The 26,153-nt window shown below is 41.1% G+C and overlaps 1 protein-coding gene, 1 non-coding gene and 1 pseudogene across 3 annotated transcripts in view; 2 read left to right on the top strand and 1 right to left on the bottom strand.

Moving 5' to 3' along the window:
* LOC117091955 (1-phosphatidylinositol 4,5-bisphosphate phosphodiesterase epsilon-1) overlaps nt 1–26,153 on the top strand; it is a 245,213-nt gene that overhangs the window by 53,491 nt on the left and 165,569 nt on the right. The gene's annotated exons all lie outside the window — the stretch shown is intronic.
* Nucleotides 818–14,853, top strand: LOC117091593 (annotated as a pseudogene).
* LOC117092038 lies at nt 25,294–25,400 on the bottom strand. The gene has a single exon (XR_004440608.1). It is a non-coding gene; the product is annotated as a U6 spliceosomal RNA (small nuclear RNA).

Raw genomic sequence — 26,153 nt, forward strand, 5'->3', positions numbered from 1 at the left:
TGGCTCACCCTGTAATCCCAGCACTTTGAGAGGCCTAGGCAGGCAGATCACGAGGTCAGGAGATCAAGACCATCCTGGCTAACATGGTGAAACCCTCTCTCTACTAAAAATACAAAAAAATTAGCCAGGCGTGGTGGTGGGCACCTGTAGTCCCAGTTACTCAGGAGGCTGAGGCAGGAGAATGGCATAAACCCAGGAGGCAGAGCTTGCAGTGAGCCAAGATCACGCCACTGCACTCCAGCCTGGGCGACAGAGCAAGACTCCATCTCAAAAAAAAAAAAAAAAAATCCTTCCACTTCCTGTCCCTGTGCCCCTTTCCCTCTCTCCATTAATCTTGTTAGAATCTCAGGACTAACACCTTACAGCAGTGGCAGTCAAAGAATTATTGACTTCAATAATTAGGAAGAAATTTTCAAAGTTATCACCTGCTTTTTCTTTTCTTTTAATGTTTTACCTACTGAAAATTGTAAAAACAAGATAAAGTTAAAAGGGAGAGAGAAAATCGAGATAACTGTTGGTAATGTGAAGTACTAAAAATGACAAAATTAGAAAAATACAGTGATGACAAGAGGATTTTTCATATAAGGCAGCTAAGTGTTTTCAAATATGCGTATTGTACCAGCCAACATAATAAATAGAGTGTGTTCAACTCAATTTTTCCTTCTCAAATTGTTGCTGAGTAAAGCACATAAGTTAAAGGATTAAGTATTACATATACCCAGGACAAAACATGGTTATTCTTATTTAAATTGTGTGATAGAGGGGAGGGCAGATGGACCTGCTGAGGCCAGCAAGACATCTGCCATCCTTCTGACAGATGGAGGCCAGCAAGATAGTGCGGACACAGGGTGCCAGGAGGAAAGTCTGTTACTACCATGATGAGGATGTTGGACAAGACCACCCAATGAAGCTTTACCAATTCCGCATGATTCATAATTTACTGTTCAACTACAGTCTCCAATGAAAAATGAAGATCTATTGCCCTCACGAAGCCGATGCTGAGGAGAAGACCAAGTGCCACAGTGATGACTGCATTAAATCCTTGTACTCCATTCATCCAGATAACATGTCTGAGTACAGCCAGCAGGCACAGAGATTCAACATTGGTGAGGACTGTCCAGTATTTGATGGCCTCTTTGAGTTTTGTCAGTTGTCTGTGGGTGGTTCTGTGGCAAGTTCTGTGAAACTTAGTTAGCAGCAGACAGACATCACCATGAACCAGACTGCACCATGCAAAGAAGTCTGAGGCATCTGGCTTCTGTTATGTCAGTGATACAGTCTTGACCCTACTGGACCTGCTAGAGAATCACCAGGGGGTGCTGCATATTAACCTTGATATTCCACGGTGCATATTGTGCATATTGACCTTCCATGCCATGGTGATGGCATGGAAGAGGCCTTCTATGCCACAGACTGGGTCATGACTGTGTCCTGAGCCAGGACATAAATGAGGAGAGTACTGTGTCATAAATGAGGAAAGTACTTCCAAGAACTGGGGACCTATGGGATATTAGAGCTGAAAAAGGCAAGTATTATGCTATTAACTGCCCACTCTGAGATGGGATTGATAATGAATCCTGTGAAGCCATTTCAAGCCAGATATGTCCGAAGTAAAGGAGATATTCCAGCCTAGTGCTGTGGTCATACAGCGTGACTCAGACTCCATCTGGGGATCAGTTAGGTTGCTTCAATCTGAACATCAAAGGGTATGTCAAGTGTGTGGAATTTGTTACGAGCTTCATCTTGCTGATGCTGATGCTAGGAGGAGGTGTTACATGATTCGTGATGTCACTGGTGCTGGACATAGGAAACAACTGTGGCCCTGGGCACAGAGATCCATAATGAGCTCCCATATAATGACTACTTCAAATACGTTGGACCAGGTTTCAAGCTTCCTATCAGTCTTTCCAATATAACTAACCAGATCAGTAATGATGCCTGGAGAAGATCAAACAGCAACTGTCTGGGAACCTGAGAATGCTGCCCCACACACCTAGGGCCCAAATGTGGGCTCCTGCTGAGGATGTAACCCAGAGGAGAGTGACAACAAGGACGAATACTCTGACAAGTGCATCTCCATCTGTTCCTCTGACAAACAAATTGCCTGTGAGGCCAGGCACGGTGGCTCACGCCTGTAATCCCAGCACTTTGGGAGGCTGAGGTGGTGGATCATGAGGTCAGGAGATCGGGGCCATGGTGAAACCCCGTCTCTACTAAAAGTACAAAAATTTAGCCGGGCATGGTGGTGGGCGCCTGTAGTCCCAGCTACTTGGGAGGCTGAGGCAGGAGAATGACGTGAACTTGAGAGGTGGAGTTTGCAGTGAGCCGAGATAGCGCCACTGCACCCCGGCCTGGGTGACAGAGCGAGACTCCATCTCAAAAAAAAAAGAAAAAAGAAAAAAGAAAAATTGCCTGTGAGGCCAGGCACGATGGCTCACACTTGTAATCCCAGCACTTTGGGAGACTGAGGCAAGTGGATCACTTGAGGTCAGGAGTTAAAGGCCAACCTGGCCAACATGGTGAAACCACGTCTCTACTAAAAATACAAAAGTTAGCTAGGTGTGGTGGTGGGGGCCTGTAATCCCAGCTACTCAGGAGGCTAAGGCAGGACAATCACTTGAACCTGGGAGGTGGAGGTTGCAGTGAGCCGAGATTGTGCCACTACACTCCAGCCGTCATGACAGAGCGAGACTCCATCTCAAAAAACAAATGAAACACAAATTGTCTGTGAGGACGAATTCTCCGACTCTGATGAAGAGGGAGAGGGGGGCTGCAAGAATTCTTCCAACTTCAAAAAAGCCAAGAAGATCTAAACAGGATGAAAGAGAGAAAGACCCAGAAGAGAAGAAGTCACAGCAGAGGAGAAAACGAAGGAGAAGCCAGAGGCCAAAGGGTCCCAGAAAGAGGTCAAGTTGGCTGAGCAGGCCTTTCCAGCTCTGGCTTCTTGCTGGGTCCTCCAACTTAGATTTTATATTTTCTATTTCTCTATTTGTATTTTCTATTTATATTTCTCTAGACTATTAGTCTATTTTCTATTTCTCTAGGCTATTAGTCAGTTTTTTATTTATTTATTTTTTATTATACTTTAAGTTCTAGGGTACATGTGCACAACGTGCAGGTTTGTTGCATATGTGTACATGTGTCTTGTTGGTTTGCTGCATCCATTAACTCGTCATTTACATTAGGTATATCTTCTAATGCTATCCCTCCTCACTGCCCCCACCCTACAACAGGCCCCGGTGTGTGATGTTCCCCACCCTGTGTCCAAGTGTTCTCATTATTCAATTTCCACCTATGAGTGAGAACATGCAGTGTTTGGTTTTTTGTCCTTGTGATAGTTTGCTGAGAATGATGGTTTCCAGCTTCATCCATGTCCCTACAAAGGACGCAAACTCATCCTTTTTTATGGCTGCATAGTATTCCATGGTGTATATGTGCCACATTTTCTTAATCCAGTCTGTCACTGATGGACATTTGGATTGATTCCAAGTCTTTGCTATTGTGAATAGTGCCGCAATAAACGTACATGTGCATGTGTCTTTATAGCAGCATGATTTATAATCCTTTGGGTATATCCCCAGTAATGGGATGGCTGGGTCAAAAGGTATTTCTAGTTCTAGATCCTTGAGGAATCGCCACACTGTCTTCCACAATGGTTGAACTAGTTTACAATCCCACCAACAGTGTAAAAGTGTTCCTATTTCTCCACATCCTCTCCAGCACCTGTTTCCTGACTTTTTAATGATTGCCATTCTAACTGGTGTGAGATGGTATCTCATTGTGGTTTTGATTTGCATTTCTCTGATGGCCAGTGAAGATGAGCATTTTTTCATGTGTCTGTTGGAAATGTCTGTTCATATCCTTTGCCCACTTTTTGATGGGGTTGTTTGTTTTTTTCTTGTAAATTTGTTTGAGTTCTTTGTAGGTTCTAAATATTAGCCCTTTGTCAGATGAGTAGATTGCAAAAATTTTCTCCCACTCTGTAGGTTGCCTGTTCACTCTGATGGTAGTTTCTTTTGCTGTGCAGAAGCTCTTTAGTTTAATTAGATCCCATTTGTCAATTTTGGCTTTTGTTGCTGTTGCTTTTGGTGTTTTAGATATGAAGTCCTTGCCCATGCCTATGTCCTGAATGGTATTACCTAGGTTTTCTTCTAGGGTTTTTATAGTATTAGGTCTAACATTTAAGTCTCTAATCCATCTTGAATTAATTTTCGTATAAGGAGTAAGGAAAGGATCCAGTTTCAGCTTTCTACTTATGGCTAGCCAATTTTCCCAGCACCATTTATTAAATAGGGAATCCTTTCCCCATTTCTTGTTTTTCTCAGGTTTATCAAAGATCAGATGGCTGTAGATGTGTGGTATTATTTCTGAGGACTCTGTTCTGTTCCATTGGTCTATATCTCTGTTTTGGTACCAGTACCATGCTGTTTTGGTTACTGTAGCCTTATAGTATAGTTTGAAGTCAGGTATCGTGATGCCTCCAGCTTTGCTCTTTTGACTTAGGATTGTCTTGGAAATGTGGGCTCTTTTTTAGTTCCATATGAACTTTAAAGCAGTTTTTTCCAATTCTGTGAAGAAAGTCATTGGTAGCTTAATGGAGATGGCATTGTATCTATAAATTACCTTGGGCAGTATGGCCATTTTCACGATATTGATTCTTCCTATCCATGAGCATGGTATGTTCTTCCATTTGTTAGTGTCCTCTTTTATTTCACTGAGCAGTGGTTTGTAGTTCTCCTTGAAGAGGTCCTTTACATCCCTTGTAAGTTGGATTCCTAGGTATTTTATTCTCTTTGAAGCAATTGTGAATGGAAATTCATTCCTGATTTGGCTCTCTGTCTGTTACTGGTGTATAAGAATGCTTGTGATTTTGCACATTAATTTTGTATCCTGAGACTTTGCTGAAGTTGCTTATCAGCTTAAGGAGATTTTGGGCTGAGACAATGGGGTTTTCTAAATATACAATCATGTCATCTACAGACAGGGACAATTTGACTTCTTCTTTTCCTAACTGCATACCCTTTATTTCTTTCTCTTGCCTGATTGCCCTAGCCAGAACTTCCAACACTATGTTGAATAGGAGTGGTGAGAGAAGGCATCCCTGTCTTGTGCCAGTTTTCAAAGGGAATTTTTCCAGTTTTTGCCCATTCAGTATGATATTGGCTGTGGGTTTGTCATAAATAACTCTTATTATTTTGAGATACGTTCCATCAATACCGAATTTATTGAGCGTTTTTAGCATGAAGGGCTGTTGAATTTTGTCGAAGGCCTTTTCTGCATTGATTGAGATAATCATGTGGTTTTTGTCTTTGGTTCTGTTTATATGCTGGATTACGTTTATTGATTTGCGTATGTTGAACCAGCCTTGCATCCCAGGGATGAAGCCCACTTGATCATAGTATATAAGCTTTTTGATGTGTTGCTGGATCCGGTTTGCCAGTATTTTACTGAGGATTTTTGCGTCGATGTTCATCAAGCATATTGGTGTAAAATTCTCTTTTTTTGTTGTGTCTCTGCCAGGCTTTGGTATCAAGATGATGTTGGCCTCATAAAATGAGTTAGGGAGGATTCCCTCTTTTTCTATTGATTGGAATAGTTTCAGAAGGAATGGTACCAGCTCCTCCTTGTACCTCTGGTAGAATTCAGCTGTGAATCCATCTGGTCCTGGACTTTTTTTGGTTGGTAGACTATTAATTATTGCCTCAATTTCAGAGCCTGCTATTGGTCTATTCAGGGATTCAGCTTCTTCCTGGTTTAGTCTTGGGAGAGTGTAAGTGTCCAGAAAATTATCCATTTCTTCTAGATTTTCTAGTTTATTTGCATAGAGGTGTTTATAGTATTCTCTGATGGTAGTTTGTATTTCTGTGGGGTCGGTGGTGATATCCCCTTTATCATTTTTTATTGCATCTATTTGATTCTTCTCTCTTTTCTTCTTTATTAGTCTTGCTAGCGGTCTGTCAATTTTGTTGATCCTTTCAAAAAGCCAACTCCTGGATTCACTGATTTTTTGGAGAGTTTTTTGTGTCTCTATCTCCTTCAGTTCTGCTCTGATCTTAGTTATTTCTTGCCTTCTGCTAGCTTTTGAATGTGTTTGCTCTTGCTTCTCTAGTTCTTTTAATTGTGATGTTAGGGTGTCAATTTTAGATCTTTCCTGCTTTCTCTTGTGGGCATTTAGTGCTATAATTTCCCTCTACACACTGCTTTCAATGTGTCCCAGAGATTCTGGTATGTTGTATCTTTGTTCTCATTGGTTTCAAAGAACATCTGTATTTCTGCTTCATTTCGTTATGTACCCAGTAGTCATTCAGGAGCAGGTATTCAGTTTCCATGTAGTTGAGCGGTTTTGATTGAGTTTCTTAGTCCTGAGTTCTAGTTTGATTGCACTGTGGTCTGAGAGACAGTTGTTATAATTTCTGTTCTTTTACATTTACTGAGGAGTGCTTTACTTCCAACTATGTGGTCAATTTTGGAATAAGTGTGATGTGGTGCTGAGAAGAATGTATATTCTGTTGATTTGGGGTGGAGAGTTCTGTAGATGTCTATTAGGTCTGCTTGCTGCAGAGATGAGTTCAATTCCTGGATATCCTTGTTAACTTTCTGTCTCATTGATCTGTCTAATGTTGACAGTGGAGTGTTGAAGTCTCCCATTATTATTGTATGGGAGACTAAGTCTCTTTGTAAGTCTCTAAGGACTTGCTTTATGAATCTGGGTGCTCCTGTATTGGGTGCATATATATTTAGGATAGTTAGCTCTTCCTGTTGAATTGATCCCTTTACCATTATGTAATGGCCTTCTTTGTCTCTTTTGATCTTTGATGGTTTAAAGTCTGTTTTATCAGAGACTAGGATTGCAACCCCTGCTTTTTTTTGTTCTCCATTTGCTTGGTAGATCTTCCTCCATCCCTTTATTTTGAGCCTATGTATATCTCTGCATGTGAGATGGGTCTCCTGAATACAGCAGACTGATGGGTCCTGACTCTTTATCCAATTTGCCAGTCTGTGTCTTTTCATTGGAGCATTTAGTCCATTTACATTTAAGGTTAATATTGTTATGTGTGAACTTGATCCTGCCATTATGATATTAACTGGTTATTTTGCTCATTAGTTGATGCAGTTTCTTCCTAGTCTCAATGGTCTTTACATTTTGGCATGTTTTTGCAATGGCTGGTACCGGTTGTTCCTTTCCATGTTTAGTGCTTCCTTCAAGGTCTCTTGTAAGGCAGGCCTGGTGGTGACAAAATCTCTAAGCATTTGCTTATCTGTAAAGAATTTTATTTCTCCTTCACTTATGAAACTTAGTTTGGCTGGATATTAAATTCTGGGTTGAAAATTCTTTTCTTTAAGAATGTTGAATATTGGCCCCCACTCTCTTCTGGCTTGTAGAGTTTCTGCCGAGAGATCTGCTGTTAGTCTGATGGGCTTCCCTTTGTGGGTAACCCGACCTTTCTCTCTGGCTGCCCTTAAGACTTTTTCCTTCATTTCAACTTTGGTGAATCTGGCAATTATGTGTCTTGGAGTTGCTCTTCTCGAGGAGTATCTTTGTGGCATTCTCTGTATTTCCTGAATTTGAATGTTGGCCTGCCCTACTAGGTTGGGGAAGTTCTCCTGGATGATATCCTGCAGAGTGTTTTCCAACTTGGTTCCATTTTCTCCCTCACTTTCAGGCACCCCAATCAGATGTAGATTTGGTCTTTTTACAGAATCCCATACTTCTTGCAAGCTTTGTTCATTTCTTTTTCTTCTTTTTTCTTTAGACTTCTCTTCTTGCTTCATTTCATTCATTTGATCCTCAATCACTGATACTCTTTCTTCTAGTTGATTGAGTCAGTTACTGAACCTCGTGCATTTGTCACGTATTTCTCGTGTCATGGTTTTCACCTCTGTCAGTTCGTTTATGGCCTTCTCTGCATTAATTATTCTGGTTATCAATTCTTCCACTCTTTTTTCAAGATTTTTAGTTTCTTTGCGCTGGGTACGTAATTCCTCCTTTAGTTCTGAGAAGTTTGATGGTGTGAGGCCTTCTTCTCTCATCTCATCAAAGTCATTCTCCATCCAGCTTTGATCCGTTGCTGGCGATGAGCTGCGTTCCTTTGGAGGGGGGGATGCACTCTTATTCTTTGAATTTCCAGTTTTCTGTCCTGCTTTTTCCCCATCTTTGTGGTTTTATCTGCCTTTGGTCGTTGATGATGGTGACGTACTGATGGGGTTTTGGTGTGGGTGTCCTTCCTGTTTATTAGTTTTCCTTCTAACAATCAGGACCCTCAGCTGTAGGTCTGTTGGAGATTGCTTGAGGTCCACTCCAGACCCTGTTTGCCTGGGTGTCAGCAGCCGAGGCTACAGAAGATAGAATACTGCTGAACAGTGAGTGTACCTGTCTGATTCTTCCTTTGGAAGCTTCCTGTCAGGGGTGTACTCCACCCTGTGAGGTGTGGGGTGTCGGTCTGCCCCTAGTGGAGGATGTCTCCCAGTTAGGCTACTCAGGGGTCAGGGACCCACTTGAGCAGGCAGTCTGTCCGTTCTCAGATCTCAACCTCCATGTTGGGAGATCTACTGCTCTCTTCAAAGCTGTCAGACAGAGTCGTTCGCATCTGCAGAGGTTTCTGCTGCTTTTTTGTTGTTGTTGTTGTTGTTGTTTAGCTGTGCCCTGTCCCCAGAGGTGGAGTCTACAGAGACTGGCAGGCCTCCTTGAGCTGCTGTGAGCTCCACCCAGTTCGATCTTCCCAGGGCTTTGTTTACCTACTTAAGCCTCAGCAATGGTGGGCGCCCCTCCCCCAGCCTCGCTGCTGCCTTGCAGTTAGATCTCAGACTGCTGTGCTAGCAATGAGGAAGGCTCCGTGGGCGTGGGACCCTCCTGGCCAGGTGTGGGATATAATCTCCTGGTGTGCCCATTTGCTTAAAGTTCAGTATTGGGGTGGGAATTACCTGATTTTCCAGGTGTTGTGTGTCTCAGTTCCCCTGGCTAGGAAAAGGGATTCCTTTTCCCCTTGCGTTTCCCAGGTGAGGCGATGCCTCGCCCTGCTTCAGCTCTCGCTGGTCGGGCTGCAACAGCTGACCAGCACCAATTGTCCAGCACTCCCTAGTGAGATAAACCCAGTACCTCAGTTGAAAATGCAGAAATCACCTGTCTTCTGTGTCGCTGGTGCTGGGAGCTGGAGACTGGAGCTGTTCCTATTCAGCCATCTTGCTCCGCCCCATCTCAGAAGTTTTCAACTGTTCATTTTTAACCAGTCTGAGTGTATGGTATGTATGTCTGTAGACTATATTTAACTATATTAAAGTTATTTATCATATGTAGGCTATAAATAGAATATTGATATGAAAACAAAAATATCTTACAGATACAATATTTTTATTTGAAAATAGGAAATATTTTATTTTAGATAGAAAAGTCTACCAGCACTTTGAGAGATTGAGGCGAGCAGATCACTTGAGGTCAGAAGTTTGAGACCAGCCTGGCCAACATGATGAGACCCCATCTCTACTGAAAAAAAAATAAAATTAGCCAGGTGGTGGCATACACCTGTAGTCCCAGCTACTTAGGAGGCTGTGGCACAAGAATCGCTTGAACCCGGGAAAAGGAGTTTGCAATGAGCCAAGAACACGCCACTGTACTCCAGCCTGGGCAACACAGTGAGACTCCATCAAGTTTTCAACTTATTTTCTTTCACTACAATAAGTTTGTGTGCTCTATTTGTATCTTTCTCTGAAGTTAATAGCTTTTAATAAAAAACAAGAAGTTGTAGGAATACATACACACACACATTTGAACTACATGACTATACCTCATAAATAATTTAGTTTATAAAGGTTGGCTTAGTTGACTTCCTCATAATCAAAACAATTACCCTTTACATGCCTACCAGGCAAGGAAGGCATGCACATAGCTCTAATTCCAAGATTTGTTTATTTACAGAAATACCCTGACTTGTTAGTATTGTGACCTTGAAATTATTTTCTTGGTATTTAAAAGTATGCTTTAATGTAATATTGGGTGTGTTTCTGTACCAGTTAATCAACTAAAAAGTATTCATTAGCTGCCCACTGTGGCCTAGTGCTATGGCACCTGTGGGAAGAATGGAGAAGATCATATCTGGAAGTCTTCAACTTCTAAGATAATATTTCTCATTCCAGAGAACATGTAGTATTAGGTTTCAGGTCTACTGAAGTAGCCCTTACCATCTAAAGAGAATTCACAAAGTGCTAGACTGCTAAGTTAAAGGTGGTATGAATAGGTCATAGGGCCAGGAAGCTTGGTAGGCACAGGACAAAAACCTGTTTTAGGACCACAGGTGATCAAGTATCATCCAGGAGTGTGACACTACACCCGGGTGTAACCTAAGAATATGACTCCATACCAGTTGTGACCAAGGAATTTGACTCTGTCACCAGGTGTGACCTGAACATAGCACTCCATTCCTAGGTGTGAATACACCCATTTTGGGCTGGGAGAGTGATTCCATTTAATTATCTTATGTGCCCTAATTTTGCTCCAAGAAGCTAGTTTTTGAAAGGAACACATTATGGCCTAATTCTCCATAAAGTTTTTTCACCAAAAAGAGAGAGACAGGGAGAAGGAGAGGGAGGAGAAGGAGAAGGGAAGGTGAAGGGAAGGCAAAGGGAAGGAGAAAGGAAGGGAGAAAAGGAGGGAGGGAGGAAAGAAAGAAGAAAGGAAAGAAGATAGGAGGGAGGGGAAGGAAGGGAAGAAGGAAGGAAGGGAGGAAGGAAGAAAGGGAGTCGGGGAAGGAGGGAGGGAGGGAGGGGAAGGAAAGAAGGAAGATCGGGTAATTGAAAGTTGGTTAAATCCTAATCAATGAAGTCAGAAAGATGACTGGTGAGGATAGCAACACCAGACAGACACTTGGGGTTTACATATTTGAGCTGGTTATAAAAATGTCAAGTCCTGATTACAGAGACTCAGAATGGACCATATTGCAGAAATTTGTTTGCAAAACAGTTATTTGAAATGCTGTATCCAGAAAAACAACCATTAGATTCCAAAGCTTCCCTCCAAAACTTACTGAATATTTAAGTAAAACAATAGTTCTTAAAAATGCCAAAGAATAGATGCAGACTCTGCAGAAGTGGTTACCTCCAAGAGAGGCCTTTGAATGTGAGCATCATTGTGTTTTGGATTTGAGTCTTGACTTCAACACTGGGTCATCCTATTCAGGTGATTGTACTTCTAGGCTTCAGTTTCTGCATCTGCAAAATGGGAATAAAAGCAACAACTTCAGAGAGTTGTTTTGAGGAATAAGTGTGACAATGTATATAAAGAACTTAGGCCAAGTGGCTCAGGCCTATAATCCCTGTACTCTGGGAGGCAAAGGCAAGAAGATCACTTTAGGCCAGGAGTGCCAGACCAGTCTAGGTAACATGGAGAGATGCTGTCTCTACAAAAAAAAAAAAAAAGCCAGATGTGGTGGTGTGTGCTTGTGGTCCCAGCTATCCAGAAGGCTGAGGCTGTAGAATCACTCTAGCCCAGGAATTTGAAGCTGCAGTACACTATGATCCTGCCACTGCACTCTGTCCGGCCTGGGTGATGGAGTGAGACTCTCTCTCTACAAAAAGTTTAAAAATTAAAAATAAAAAAACAGCTTGGCATAGTATCTGGTACCGAATGTATGTTCAACCAATCTTACAATGATGATGGTCATGCTGGGGCTGATGATGGTGATGATGATGGTAGTAATGAGGATTGCCACCACCACCTTGAAATGCCAGCCTTTCACTGTTCTTAATTCAAAGACTCTGCTGTTAGCTCAGTTGTAGATGTACAAGAAAAGACAAGTACCCTCCAGGTTTCCCTGGCTGTGGGCCTAGAGCACTAGCAACTCCTGGGACACCTGAGAGGTGGTATCTAGTGGCTGGAGGCCACACCTGTGTAACTCCTTTAGTGAGATTTTCCTTAGTTTCCATGCATTAGGCCACTGATTCATTCAATCATTTGACCAATATTTGTTGAACATCTACTATGTGCCAAGGATATAACAGCAAACAAAATACAGTCTTTACTTTCAAGGGATTTACCCACTAATGGAGGACATGGACAATAAACATGTGAATGTTAAGATAGTATAAATGTTATAATTGAAATAAGCACAGGATATAGGGCCCCAGAGGGAAGTTCCTATACCATCTTCAGTGACATCTGAGGTTTCTACAACCATTTAAGTACCTGGAGAAATGTAAACAGGTATTTAACCAGGGAAAACAAGCCCTGACCTATATTATGAAAATTCTATTGTTTTTACTTGATTCTCTGCTGATGTCATCTCTATTTTGTTCCCTCCAAAGTAGAAAGGTGCTAAGCATTTACTCCTGGTATTGAGAGCCTCATCTAAAAATCTATGACTGGGACAAAATTTAGCGTTCCAGTTAAAATGTGTATATTGTAATGAAGATGACTTACTCATTACAATAAAATTAAAAGAGTTTTTTTTCAGTACATGACACTTATACTTTTGAGTGTTTCTAAATTGTTTATTGTTTTTAAAGAATAAGCCTCATTTTAATGAGCTATGAAAATTCTTGCTCTTGGGAACATTTATAGTACATAATGAAATGCTTATAATCTGTTTATAATAACACGTGGGTCAGTAGCAAATATTTAAGAGGACAAAAAAGAGAAAATCTCACCATAGTCTGAGTCATAATTTACACTTCTACTGGAATTGAGTCTTCAAACCAAGAAATAGTGAATAAATTAGTACAGTTAAAATAATAAAAAGATATTTTTAAGGGTGTTTAGGTTTTGGTAGACTGAATTCTAATTACAGATATTATGCTATCATCAGGAAAGTCTAACATGTTTTGTCAACTGGAAGTATATATTTGGTATTTTGTCTTTTTAACTTCATATTTCATTGTGGCAACAAACTTTAAAAGAAATTTTCTATAATGTTAAAGTCACAAGTGATTCCTTGAACAAATGTATGCTCAAACACCACTAAGGATCTACCTTTGAATTTTACAGTCACTGGAAACATCCTGTGTGACAGTAGCAGGTATTTTGCCCGTTTATACTCAGAGACACATTTTGGCATCAATAAGCAGACTCATCTAAAATCCATTTCAAATAGATGTTGTTGTGGATGATCTGGGAACATGGAGGGTAAGAGAGAGTATAACAAGTTTCAGAGACCCTAGCAACTCACAAGATCTGGGCAGATAGACTACCAAGTCTAGAACCAAAATCCTTAACTAGGGTTGACCAGCTTGTAGGAGCAAAGCCAGTATTTGGTCCTAAGCCTCTCTCATTCCCAACGCCATGTACTTAACTACTAGAAAACACTCCAGTATTATCTCCCACTCAGGAATCCTGTGTACTGACTTATACCAGGGGTGTGTGTGTGTGTGTGTGTGTGTGTGTGTGTATACACAGAATATAACATGAAACCTTAGATTTGAATGGAGGTCCATTTGACTACAGAATTGATCATTTTCCCACATACTTGTTGCCCCCTTGCCCTAGCGACCTCCAGTGATTTTGGAGATGTCTGTGGAAATGATATCCTTCCATTCTTTGATATAGACACCTATGAGGGTAGTTGGGAGTCTTCCCACTGATGGTTACATATTCATAGCACAGTCAATAAATGGGAAAAGAAGCAGCTCCTATTAGCTGATGGGCCAAGTAAAACATATTTCACTCTGCAAAAGAAGCCATTGATTGGACCCAGGCAGAGAAGTGGTCAAATCAATGGTAACTAAGAGAAGAGGGTCTGGAAGAGTGTCTGGGCAGAAACAATCGTATGTGCAAAGGCCCAGTGGCAGCAGGGAGTATGGCAAGTTTGAAGTCTGGGTGGAGAGTGGTGAGCTGGAGGGTTCCTTATGCCAATAAAGTCTGGAGAAGTCGGAATGACAAGCACTAACAGGTATTTGGGCACTCGCTGTGAGCTGGGCACTGTGACAAGTGTTTTTAAAGTATTATCTAATTTAAGCCTTATATTTTTGCTTATGAAAAATAGAGAGAGGCAAAACAGAGAGAGGCAAAACAAACTGCCAGGTAACACAGGCTCTTGTTAAGGGCTCTAGAAGCAATGGGAAGCCATCAGAGGGTTTTAAGCCAAAGTAGTGACACAATAAGACTTATATTTCAAAAGGATGATTCTCATCAAAATAAAGCAGGGATGCCCCCATGGGCACCATCCCTTCCAGCCCTCATTGTACCCCAAATTAAAATATTTACATTTGAAATAGTCGTGGATATTGAACTTGAAAATAAATGATTTCTCTGAAATAAAGACCGAGATGGTGTTAGATGAATTTCTCTTTAATTGTTTTGAGGAGTTGGAGAAAGGAATGGTGGCTAGTAACCTAGCTCTCTCTACTTTCTGGGAACTGTACTTCAAGAATTTGGACTTTGAAGGAAGTTTGTGGTGTAAACTACAAAGGGGAATTAAGACTTGTCCCCTCTAGGCCCACGTGGACTGTTAATGCTCCCCCTACCCCATGCCACACTCACTGATGACTATGAGTCATAGCAGTGTTTTACTTATACTGCAGGAACACTAATTCCTTCTTCATGGGCCAAATCCAAGCCATGTGTGTTTTTCTTTGACAGCTGCAGTATTTTAAAAATTGGGAATCTTGCATTAAAATGTTCTGGCTTCTCAGGCAACCCTGGGCCGCTATTCTCCCTTGGCCCATGGGCTGACCCTGACCCATGCTAACCCCCGCAAGATGAGACACACCAGCTCTTTACCACACACCTGGCCCCACCTCCAGGTGGTGTCCCACTCAGCTCTAGCCTCATTTACCTGCTTGGTCCTGCAGGCATCTCCATTTTGGACCCTGCAGTTGTATTCTGAGATTCACACAAGCTTTGGGGCACTTCAGTTCAAGGATTTATGAGGCTGAACTGGGAGTTGGGACAAAAGGGAGAAGGGCTGTAAACACAGACAGGTCATCTGTGAACAACCATCTGGCTGGGTTCTTCCTGGGAAATACAGGCAGCATTCCAAGCAGGGAAAGCAAGTGAGATAGTGCCAAGGTGAGAATTTGTGCAGCAACTGTAAGACAATGAAGAAATGATGCAGTAGACATAGTGAAAGGTAAGGTTCATTTGGTAGCTGTGGTTACAATTTGGAGAATGAGGGTGAAAATTTGAACCTAAAGCATTAGAGAGCCATTGCAGACCCTTAAGCAGGTTGAATTTTGAACTGTGGCACATTAGGACCAATAGCCTGGAAGCACCCACTATAGGAAGGAGAGTGGCACTTACAAACCTGAATGCTTTTCCCTGGATTAGGAATTGGGCGCACTCAAAATAGAGGGCCAGAAGCCAGCATGGGCCCACTTAGTTTTCATTGGCACGAGACACAGGTTACAGTAAAAGGACTAGTCTTGAAAATTTAGCATCACCGGGAGAAAAATGAAATGTAATAAAAATTAGTCGGTTAAGAACGGAGGCATTTTTACTATGACACAGCACCATTGTAAAAAATCTCCCGCCTTGTGCCAAGGGGTCTGTGCTGCTAAACTCCTCCCCCGAGTCAGTGCATTTGAGTGTTCTCAGCGCAGTCGGCACAGCCAGAGCAACTGGGAGCGAGGCCTTCTCCAGGCTTACGTAAAACATAGATCTTGCCCAAATGTGGAAAACCTTTAGGGACATGAAAACCATTAGGGATTCGTAGCCCTGACTTGAACCAAGCAGAATAAACAAACCCCTGCCCAAGTTGGAACTCACTGGATGCCTTTCAGAGTTATCCAAGGGGAAAGGCTGGAGGCCTCAAGGGTCTTTGAGTGGGTTAATGTCTTGTTTTGGCTGCCTAGCTCAAGTCTGATGACGCTTTATCTGTGCTTTCCTTTGTTCTTTTCTCAAAAGTCTTAATGCCTCAGTGGCAAATCCACAAATTGATTGTGTTTTGAACCTATAACATATACCATACTATATTTTCCCTGCTAATGGGATAGTAAAGCCCAAGTTAGACCTTTTGTTACAAAAGATTCAGGAACTGGACTGGAAAGGTTCCAGGTAGCATTCACATTTTCCATGGACAGGGTCTTGGTAAGTTCCCAACCTTATTTCTGTTTTCAATATCCTTTGTCACTCTTTCCAGCCTCATCATTTAGTTTCCTATAAGCATAATGTAGAGAAACATTGAGTGTCTCTCCCCCAACAGTTAAGTGGCATCATTTTCAGACTCTTTTTCTCCCAGTTTTTTTTTTTTTTTTTTTTATGTTGAGGAGGCAGAGCCAGGCATGGTGGCTCATACCTGTAATTCCAGCACTTTGGGAAGCTGAGGCAGGTGGATCATCTGACGTCAGGAATGTGAAAACAGCCTGGCCAACATGGCGAAACTCTGTCTCTACTAAAACTACAAAAATCAGCCGGGTGTGGTGGCAGGGGCCTGTAATCCCAGCTACTTGGGAGGCTGAGGCAGGAGAATCACTTGAACCCAGGAGGTGGAGGTTGCAGTGAGCCAAGATGGCACCACTGTACTCCAGCCTGGGCAACAGAGGGACACCTTGCCAAAAAAAAAAAAAAAAAAAAAAAGAGGCTGTGCACAGTGACTCAAGCCTGTAATCCCAGCACTTTGGGAGGCCGAGACGGCCGGATCACAAGGTCAGGAAATCAAGACCATCTTGGCTAACACGGTGAAACCCCGTCTCTACTAAAAAAAATACAAAAAACTAGCTGGGCGAGGTGGCGGGCACCTGTAGTCCCAGCTACACGGGAGGCTGAGGCAGAGAATGGCGTAAACCCGGGAGGCGGAGCTTGCAGTGAGCTGAGATCCGGCCACTGCACTCCAGCCTGGGCGACAGAGCAAGACTCCGTCTCAAAAAAAAAAAAAAAAAAAAGAAGAGAGAGAGAGAGACAGAAGGAGAGAGAGAGAAAGAAAGGAGAGGGAGGGAGGGAGAGAGGGAGAGAGAAAGAAAGGGAAGGAAGGAAGGGAGGGAGGGAGGGAAGGAAAGAATAAGAAAAAAAGAGAAAGAAAGAAAGAGAGAGAAAAAAAATTTGGGGAGGCAGATTAGAGATTAGAGAATTATGAATGTTCATTCATCCAATAAATAGTCAATTGAGTGCCTGCTGTGGACTGGACGCTATGCTAGGCACTATATGGTGACAGTGGAGGGGACTGGATTGAAGAAGAATGAAATAATACCCTGGGTCCCTGATATTCACAGTCTGTTACAGATGGAGATGGGCATAGAGATGGGAAACCAAAGCGCAGAGCAGCTAAGAACCAAGCCCTAGATGGTCACAAATCCATATCTCACAGAAGCGTGATCTGAACTATCATGGAGCTCTTACCCTGCCTCTAGTCTACCTGTAGGAAATATAATAGAATGCAGCACAATATAGGAAACATTTGCAGAATGCCTGCCACCCCTGTTCTAGCTAGGGATGAAAAAAATGAAATGAAGCACTGTTCTTAATTCTAGGAGTTGATTTTGCTTAACAGAGAGACAGACATGAACCAGTGGTTACATTGCAGCATGATACACAAAAGGCAAAGATTGGTGATTGAGAATGTGGAGTTTGATGACAGATAGACCTAAGTCCCAGATCAATCACATAGAAACTGCATGATCTACTAACTCCTCTCTTCTAAGTTTCATCATCTTATCTGTAAAATAGGACAATGCAGACACTTGCCTCAGGTAATTATAATGGGATAAAAAGTAAATTAATGACTATAAAGTGATTAGAACACTGTCCAAAGACAGTGGAGACAGAGCAAAGAAGGCACTCAGAAATGGCAAGAACAAAGGCTTAGCTGCAGGATGTGTCTCAGGATGGGAGCTGGAGGGGTTAAGTTTGGCAGGAGAGGAGAACATGCAGGGGGCCTTGAGAAATGGAGCTGGAATGGGCATCCTGGTTTGCAGGTGCACTGGGCCCTAGATCAGGGCAAATCTTGGGAGGATAGGGATCCAGGACAGCAGCTACTCCCGACTCTTGCCTTCAAGGTTCATTTCGTCCATTCACACGTGGGCCTTATCACTATTCCAAGGTGTATCAGCCACAATCAGTTCTCACCTTCCCTGAAAGTTCTCTCTGGTCTTCCTCCCTAGCTCAGTTGGATCATGCACAGGCAAATAAATCCCTTTTCTCCTTCTCTAGCTCAACCATGAGAAAGTTGGAATTTTTTAATGCAAAATTTTCCTTTCCAAGGCAAAGAGAGAAAGGATGGAAGGAAGAGAGGGTAGGAAAAGGGACTATAGGAAGTGGAAGGAAAGGGAAAAGGAAGGAAAGGATATATAGACACACAGAAACACAGAAACAGATATGTTCAGCAAAGCATAGACGTCATACCTCATTTATCAAAAGTGGGTCACAGATCAGCCTTGCCAATGGATTCCACTTGTAGGACCTCCAGTGCTTATTCTCTTCGTTGCTTCTGCCCTGAATGTCTGGACTTGGAGTGATTAAACCAGTTGTCTGAGAAGAGTTGGCTACCATGGCTGCCATGTCTATTCCAGAACTTTCTAACTTCTCACACAGCACCCCAAGTCTTTAATCCCCTTGGCCCTGTTCGTTCTACTCTACCTTGACACTGGTTATACTGAAAGGACTAGTCCTGAAGATTTAGCATCACTGGAAGAAAAATGAAATGTAATGAAAATTAGAGACAGTTAAGAATGGAGATATTTTTACTATGACACAGCACCACTGTAAAAAATCTACCCATGTGTGCCAAGGGGTCCATGCTGCTAAACTCCTCCCCTGAGTCAGTGCATTTGAGTGCTCTTGGCACAGTCAGCATAGCCAGAGCAGCCCAAGATTTTGACTTCAAAATCTTGGTGTGGTCAGTTCACACAGGCTACTTGAATCAGTCTTTGAGCCTTGACTGATCTGAGCCAATCAAGTTCACAGAAAACTGACTTCTAAACCCAAATGCCATTTCTCAATTTCTGAGAGCTACATGCAGCTCAGTCGCTGCAGGTAATAAAAACAACAGCAATAATAACTGCCTTTTATTGAATCATGCACTACATGTCATAAACTGTTCTAAGTGCTTTACCAGCATCAACCCTCTTGCAACTAAAAGTGTGGGCCCAGAACCATCAGAATCTCAAGCCTCACCTGAGACTTCGGGTCAGAAACTGTGTTTTTTACACTTGATCTTAGCCCAAAAGGCCGAGAAGTGATAGAAACTGTGTTTTTTAAAATAAAATTCCCAGATAAAAACCTAGGTTCTAGTTCTGGCTATACAACCTTAATCTTTTCTTCTCTGCCTTCTGTCTTTGAGTCCCTTGGTCTCATTCAGTTTCAAGGTCAACTTTAAAATCCCGCAATTCCCATCCATTGAGAAAATGTTTGAAGATTCTCTTTGGTGCCCAGAGTCCATATTCAACAATGATAAAACCCACTCAGAGTGACCAGAAGGAAGTTCTGGTTGATGGTTTTTCCTTCAGAGACAGCAGGGGCTGGGCAATCGGGTCCCTTCAGGTGAAGGGACTACAGAGTAATTAGATATGATTCACCTGCTGTCTCAAAGTAGTATCTTCTTGTATTTTTTATATTTATATCTGTAACTGTAGACAAAAAGGAAATTGCCCTGAAAGAAATAACTGGCCAGTGAGTAATTAGGACTCCAACGGAGTGAACGAGCCACCTGTCTTATGTGTATAAATGACCTGTCTCCCCCCGTTGCTAACTTTCATGTGCTTATAAACAAGTAGATGTTAACACACTCCCGGTGTATATGACAGCCTACGTGGAGGTCATGCAGAAACACACGAGCCTTCCATTACGGCCCCATTGCTGTGCTGAGTGTTGTATGCATGTCTTCTGTACTTCTCAAAACAACCTGGCAGGGTGGAATCATAATCCTCATTTCAAAAATGGGAAAACTGAGACTTAGGGGCTAAGTTTATGCCCCTACAATTTCAATTATTTAAGAAGGAGACTGAGGAGAGAGAAGATAGCTGGTGACTTCAGATCCTTTGTTGTCCTGAACCCCAAACTTTCCTGCCTCAGTCTACAAGCCCAAGGCCCTGTGGTTAGGCTTAGTAGGTTCCCTTGTTTTAGCAGACTGTTTGAAGAAGATATAGTGATCCCAGTCCACTTCCACTCAGAGGCACACCAAAGTATTTGTTCCAGCCACATAGGATAGTTTACCTGTGAGGAGTTTAGGGAAATTCATTTCCGCTATCTCATCTGTGAAGAGTTTAGGGAAATTGATATTCTGCTGTATCATCTCCTATTTTCCATGATGTTTTGCAATCCTTCTAGCTGGGAGTTCACAGGATGTTGACCAGATGGCCTGCTGTTCTGAGTGATTAATTAGAGGGTTGAGCATCTAGGGAGTATCTAAGCAAGGATTTGAACTTGAGTACATCCCACTTCAGAGCTCATGCCTCTGAGCACTCTCCTTTATATGATATGGAGCCCTGGGGAGGCCTCTGGTTGGAGGAAGCATGTGCAGTGAATGAAGGTGCCTGGGACTCTAAGGCCTGCAGCCCTGATTTGCGCAGTGAGAGCTGGCATCAGTCCAGTGGGCATGGGAGTTCACAGATACCAGGTTCCGGCAGTCTGAGCTGTCCATAGTCAGCTGTGGGGGCCAACACCTCCTTTGTCTGTACTGCTCAGGCTCCCCAGAGAGAGGCCAGCAGCTGTTCCTCCATGTCCAAAACTGTTTTATACCAAATCAGAAAGAAACTGACCTCAGGAAGGAAATTTGAGGTCTCCCCCAGACCTGTATCATTCATGTGCATTTTCTTTACATGTCTAATTTGCCTCCATCCTCCCACCTCCCACTGCCATCATGGAAATCGTCTCTCACAAGGCCAAACAGCCCATCTAATCCCCTGGACTTTGGCCAATAGTGGGTTCCATAAGGACTCCCCTTGGTCTTTCACAGCATAGGACAATCAAGAGCTTGTTGCAAATACTCACTTGGGTGGAAGTCAAAGGAAAGCAATGAGAATATACATGAAGGGACCAATTCTCAAGACAACAGGTGGGCAAATGGATGCAAACTTAGCCCAAGACATGAAAGAATAACAAATACCTCCAAGATTTTGGTCCTGGGGAAATGAAGGTTGTGCTATAAAAAGAACGTGAAAAGTTAGATCAAGTTTGGATATCTTGACTTTGAGATGCTGGGACATTCAAGTAGAATGCCAACAGAAGCATTAGGATTTTATTGGGGCGAGAGGTCAAAACCAGAGTCACACATTTATAAGCCATGTGCTTAACTGTGATGGTTACAACTTGAGGTGAGCTTTCTTAGGATGAGAGAGGGGTGTGCAAAGGACTGAGAACTTTCAGGCTGAAAGGCTGCAAGGGGGCCAGAAATGAGCACCATGGCTGGAGAGTTAAGAAGAAAGCCACAATAAGGTAGTGTCCTGAGCCAAGACGCAAAGAAGGTCCTTGGAGTTGGGCTTAAAGTTGTAGTTTCCCAAGCCCCCTCCACAAAACAACTCTGTGGTGATTTTAACACACCCAGTCATACTATCCCAAAATGAACCACTAGACACTTTAGCATAGTCGTTTTGTTCCTATGAGAAGTGGGTTTGACTGGCTAGCCATATAAAGAAGAATGGAACTGGACCCCCTACCTCTCACCATATATAAAAATTAACTCAAGATGGATTAAAGACTTAAATGTAAGACCTCAAACTATAAAAGCCCTAGAAGAAAACCTAGGAAAAACCCTCTGGATGTTGGCCTAGGCGAAAAATTTATGACTAAGTCCTCAAAAGCAAATGCAACAAAAACAAAAATAGACAAATAGGACTTAATTAAACTAAAGAGCTTCTGGACAGCAGAAGTGGGTTTGACTTTGTCAATAAAGATTTTCTACTTGAATCATCAAACATAGCTTAAAAACTTATTAACTGCATAGTTAAATATAAAACAGCTCCTATACAACCTTGTTTATTGCTAGATTAGATACATCGCATAGGTGGAATCCACATAGTAAGTACACAATGAGTACTAAATGTGTAATAGCATTTGCTCAACAAGTGGAACGCTGCAAATCTATGACCTTCTAGGTTTTGGTCCCATTTCAGTTGAAAATGGAAAATGAACAATTATGAGTTCCCTCATAATTTAAACTCTGGTGCCCAAACTACAACAAATGGTTAAAAGCCTGGGCTTTGGAGTCACCCGCATGTGATTCAGAATTCTGGCCTCATTAGTTAACTACCTGTGAATATTTGGACAAGTTACTTAACATCTCTGAGTTTCCTCATCTGTAAAATGGAATACTAATTGTACATCAGCCACGGAGTTGCTGATGGAATTGAATAAGATACTTAAATAAAAACTTTCAAGTAATGTACTTAGATAGCTAAGCAGCACATTCGGTAAATGTTAAGCAAATAATTTTATCAGTATCATTATTACTGGTGCCTTTTATAGGGGAAAAAAATTCCAAGTCCATATGTGTTTTTCTCATTAACTTAAGTGACTTGACCTACCCAAAGTCTGGTACAGGTTATTTCTGCAATAGTATGTTCAAAATCAGAAATACCATGCACTGGTTTTAGGTCGTAGAGCTATTTTAATTGATACTCATATCATCAAAGGTTGAAAATGTGATTATAATAACAAACAACAATAAAAGGTGCATGTTCAACATTACTTTCAAAATATATATTTTCTTTCTTTGAAACAAACATAATTTTTAAAAATATCAGATTGTTTATGATATGAAGTCATGGTTACAGTCACGTTGCAGTTTACCATCTGTTCTTGTCCAAAATACAGGTCCAAGTTAGAGCCAGAATTGCAAAACGACAGTAAATGTCTGTTGGTCTTGTACAAAGCTCTTCTCAGTTAGACCATACTTAAACATGGAATATATTCATGTAAAAATGAATATAGAATTAAACATGAAAATCAATCAATGCAATATATCACATTACTAGAACAATGGACAAAAACCACATGGACATCTCAATAGACATAGAAAAACCATTTCACAAAATCCAACATCTTTTTATGAAAAAAACACTCAACAAAATAGAAATAGAAAGGAACTTCCCCAACCTGATAAAGTGCATCTATGCAAAGCCCACAGCTAACATCATGCATACTGGTGAAAGACTGAAAACTTTCCACCTAAGATCAAGAACCAAAAATGATGTACTGTCAGTTCTAGCCAGGGCTGTTAGGCAGCAAAAATAAATAAAAGGCATCCAGATAGGAAAAGAAGAAGTAAAACCATTTCTATTGTCAGATGATGTACTTATACATAGAAAATCCTAAGGAATACACTAAAACACTATTAGAATTAACAAATGAGTTCAGCAAGGTTGCAGCATACAAGATCTGATATATTTCTATAAACCAGCCATTAACAATCCAAAAATGAAATCAAGAAAAAAATCCATTTATAGTAGTATGAAAACGAAGCAAATACTTAGGAATAAATTTAACAAAAAAAGTGCAAGACTTATTATATATTGAAAACTACAAGATATTGTTGAAAGAAATTGTTAAAGACCTAAACAAATGGAAAGACATCCTGTATTCATGAAATGGAAGATTTAGCATTGTTCGAATGGCAATATATTTGCAAAGCAATCTGTAGAATTAAGTACAATCTGTATAGAATTCAACCTGTCTTTTTTGCAGGAATGAACAGGGAACCCAGAATAGCCAAAATAATTTTTTAAAAGATTTCTCATTTCAAAACTTACTACAGAGCTGTAGTAACCAAAATATTGTGATACAGGCATAAAGACAGACGTAAAGACCGATGGAATAGAACACAGAGCCCAAAAATAAACTCTAACATATATGGTCAAATAATTTTCAACAAAGATGCCAAAACCATTCAGTGGGGAAGGAACAAGCCTTCCAGTAAATGGTTCTGGGGAAACTGGATATCCACATGCCAAACAATGAAGTTGGATCCTTACCTTGCACCATGTATAAAAGTTAACTTAGAATGAATCAAAGACCTACACAGAAGACCTAGAACTATAAAATTCATAGAAAATGTAGAGAGGAAAAGCTTCACGATATGGGTCTGGCAATGATTTCTTGGATATATACCAAAGGTACAGGTAACAAACGAAAAAATAGATAAATTGGAATTAAAAACTTTTCTGCGTCGAAGGACACTATCAACAGAGTAAAAAGGCAACCTACAGAATGGAAGAAAGTATTTGCAAATCACATATATAATAAGAGGTTAATAGCCAGAATATATAGAGAACTAAAATTCAACAACAGAAAAGCCAACAACACAATTCAAAAATGGGCAAAGGACTTGAATAGGCGTTTCTCTAAAGAAAATGTACAAATGGCCATTAAGCACATGAAAAGATGCACAGCATCATTAGTCATTAGGAACATTAACATCAAAACCACAAAGTACAGGACGGGCATGGTGAATGGTGACTCATGCCTCTAATCCCAACATTTTAGGAGGCCAAGGTGGGAAGATTGCTTGAGGCTAGGAGTTCAAGCCCAGCCTAGTCAACATTGCAAGACCCCTGTCTCTCTCTCTCTCTCTATATATATATGTTTATTTATATTTATATTTATTTATCTATTTATATAAATATATATAACTATATATTTAAAACTATATATTTATATGTATTTAAAATTGTGTACTTAATATATATATTTATATATATTTAAAACTATATATATATATATTTAAAACTATAAGGTACCACTTCACCCACTAGGATAGATAATTGGGGAAAAAAAAGTAAAAAGAAAACTAGTGTTGACAAGGATGTGGGGAAATTGAAGCCCCAAGCATTGCTGGTGGGAACTTAAATTGGGACAACCCCTGTAGGAAACCATTGGAATGTCTTCCAAATGCTAAACGTAGGAGTTATCACATGATCCAACAATCCACTACTAGTTATATGTCCAAGAGAAGTGAAAATATACATTCACACAAAAATTTTATCCAAATGCTCATAATAACATTATTCATAACAGCCCAAAAATGTAAACAATCCAAATGTCCATCAACTGATGAATAAACAAAATGTGGTGTATACATACAATGGAATATTATTCAGCTATTAAAAAGAAATGAAGTAGTCATACATATTACAACATTGATAAACCTTTAAATCATTATGCTGAGTGAAAGAAGCCAGACACAAAAGGCCACATATTCTATGATCCCATTATATGAAATGTCCAGCATGGGGCAAATCCTTAGGGATAGAAGGTAGACTAGTATTGTCAGGGCCTGGATGAGAGGGACTGGGAGAGTGGAGTGGTGGCCAACGTATACAGGGTTACATGTTTTAGGAGGTGATCTACATGTTCTGAAATTGATTACGGTGATAGTTACACAACTCTGAATATACTAAAAACCACTGAATTGTACACTTTATTTTTTTTGTTCTTGTTTTTTAAAAAATACAGAATGCTTCACAAATGTATATGTCATCCTTGCGCAGGGGCCATGCTAATCTTCTCTGTATCATTCCAATTTTAGTATATATGCTGCTGAAGTGAGCATAAATTGTATACTTTAAACTGTACACTTTAGAAAGTTAAAAAAAAAAAAAAGAAAAGAGACAGGGTCTCACTCTGTCGCCCAGGCTGAAGTGTGGTGGCGCAATCATAGCCCACTGCAGTCTCAAACTCCTGGGCTCAGGTGCGCCTCCCACCTCAGCCTCTGAAAGTGCTGGGATTATAGATGCGAGCTACTGTGCCCAGCCTAGAAAATAAATGTTACGGCATGTGAATTATATCTCAGTTTAAAAAAAGAATGGACATAAATAGCTCAGCAGTGTTTTAGCATGAAAGAATTTAACTCTGAGAATGTTCTGACATCTTGATGGGGTGTGATAATAATGCCACAGTGGAAAGGATGTGAATATTAAAAGAAAAAAAAAAAAACTGTTTCCTCTACGCTCACAACACTTTCAACACCAAATGTGTGGGGGTTTTCCACACCAACAATCTATTCTCTGTCTCTCCTGACACCAACTGGGTGTTTTATAACACAATTCTGACATTTTCCACCCGGAGCTAGCATCAGACACCACGGGTTAAGTAGGGGCTCGGTGCCACAGGACTGCTCCCACTTCAGACACCAATCACAAGTCCTGGGCCTTTGGTATTTCTGACCAAATTGGCTACAAATGGGGGTCTTCATGACTCTCTTCTGAGGTTCAATCATTTGCTCTAATGGACTCACAGAACTCAGGGAAACACTTTACTTACTTTACCAGTTTATGATAAAGGACGGAAATGAACAGCCAGATGA

This window comes from Trachypithecus francoisi, unplaced genomic scaffold, assembly GCF_009764315.1.
Source record: "Trachypithecus francoisi isolate TF-2019V2 unplaced genomic scaffold, Tfra_2.0 Contig01436, whole genome shotgun sequence".
Classification (NCBI taxonomy): Eukaryota; Metazoa; Chordata; class Mammalia; order Primates; family Cercopithecidae; genus Trachypithecus; species Trachypithecus francoisi.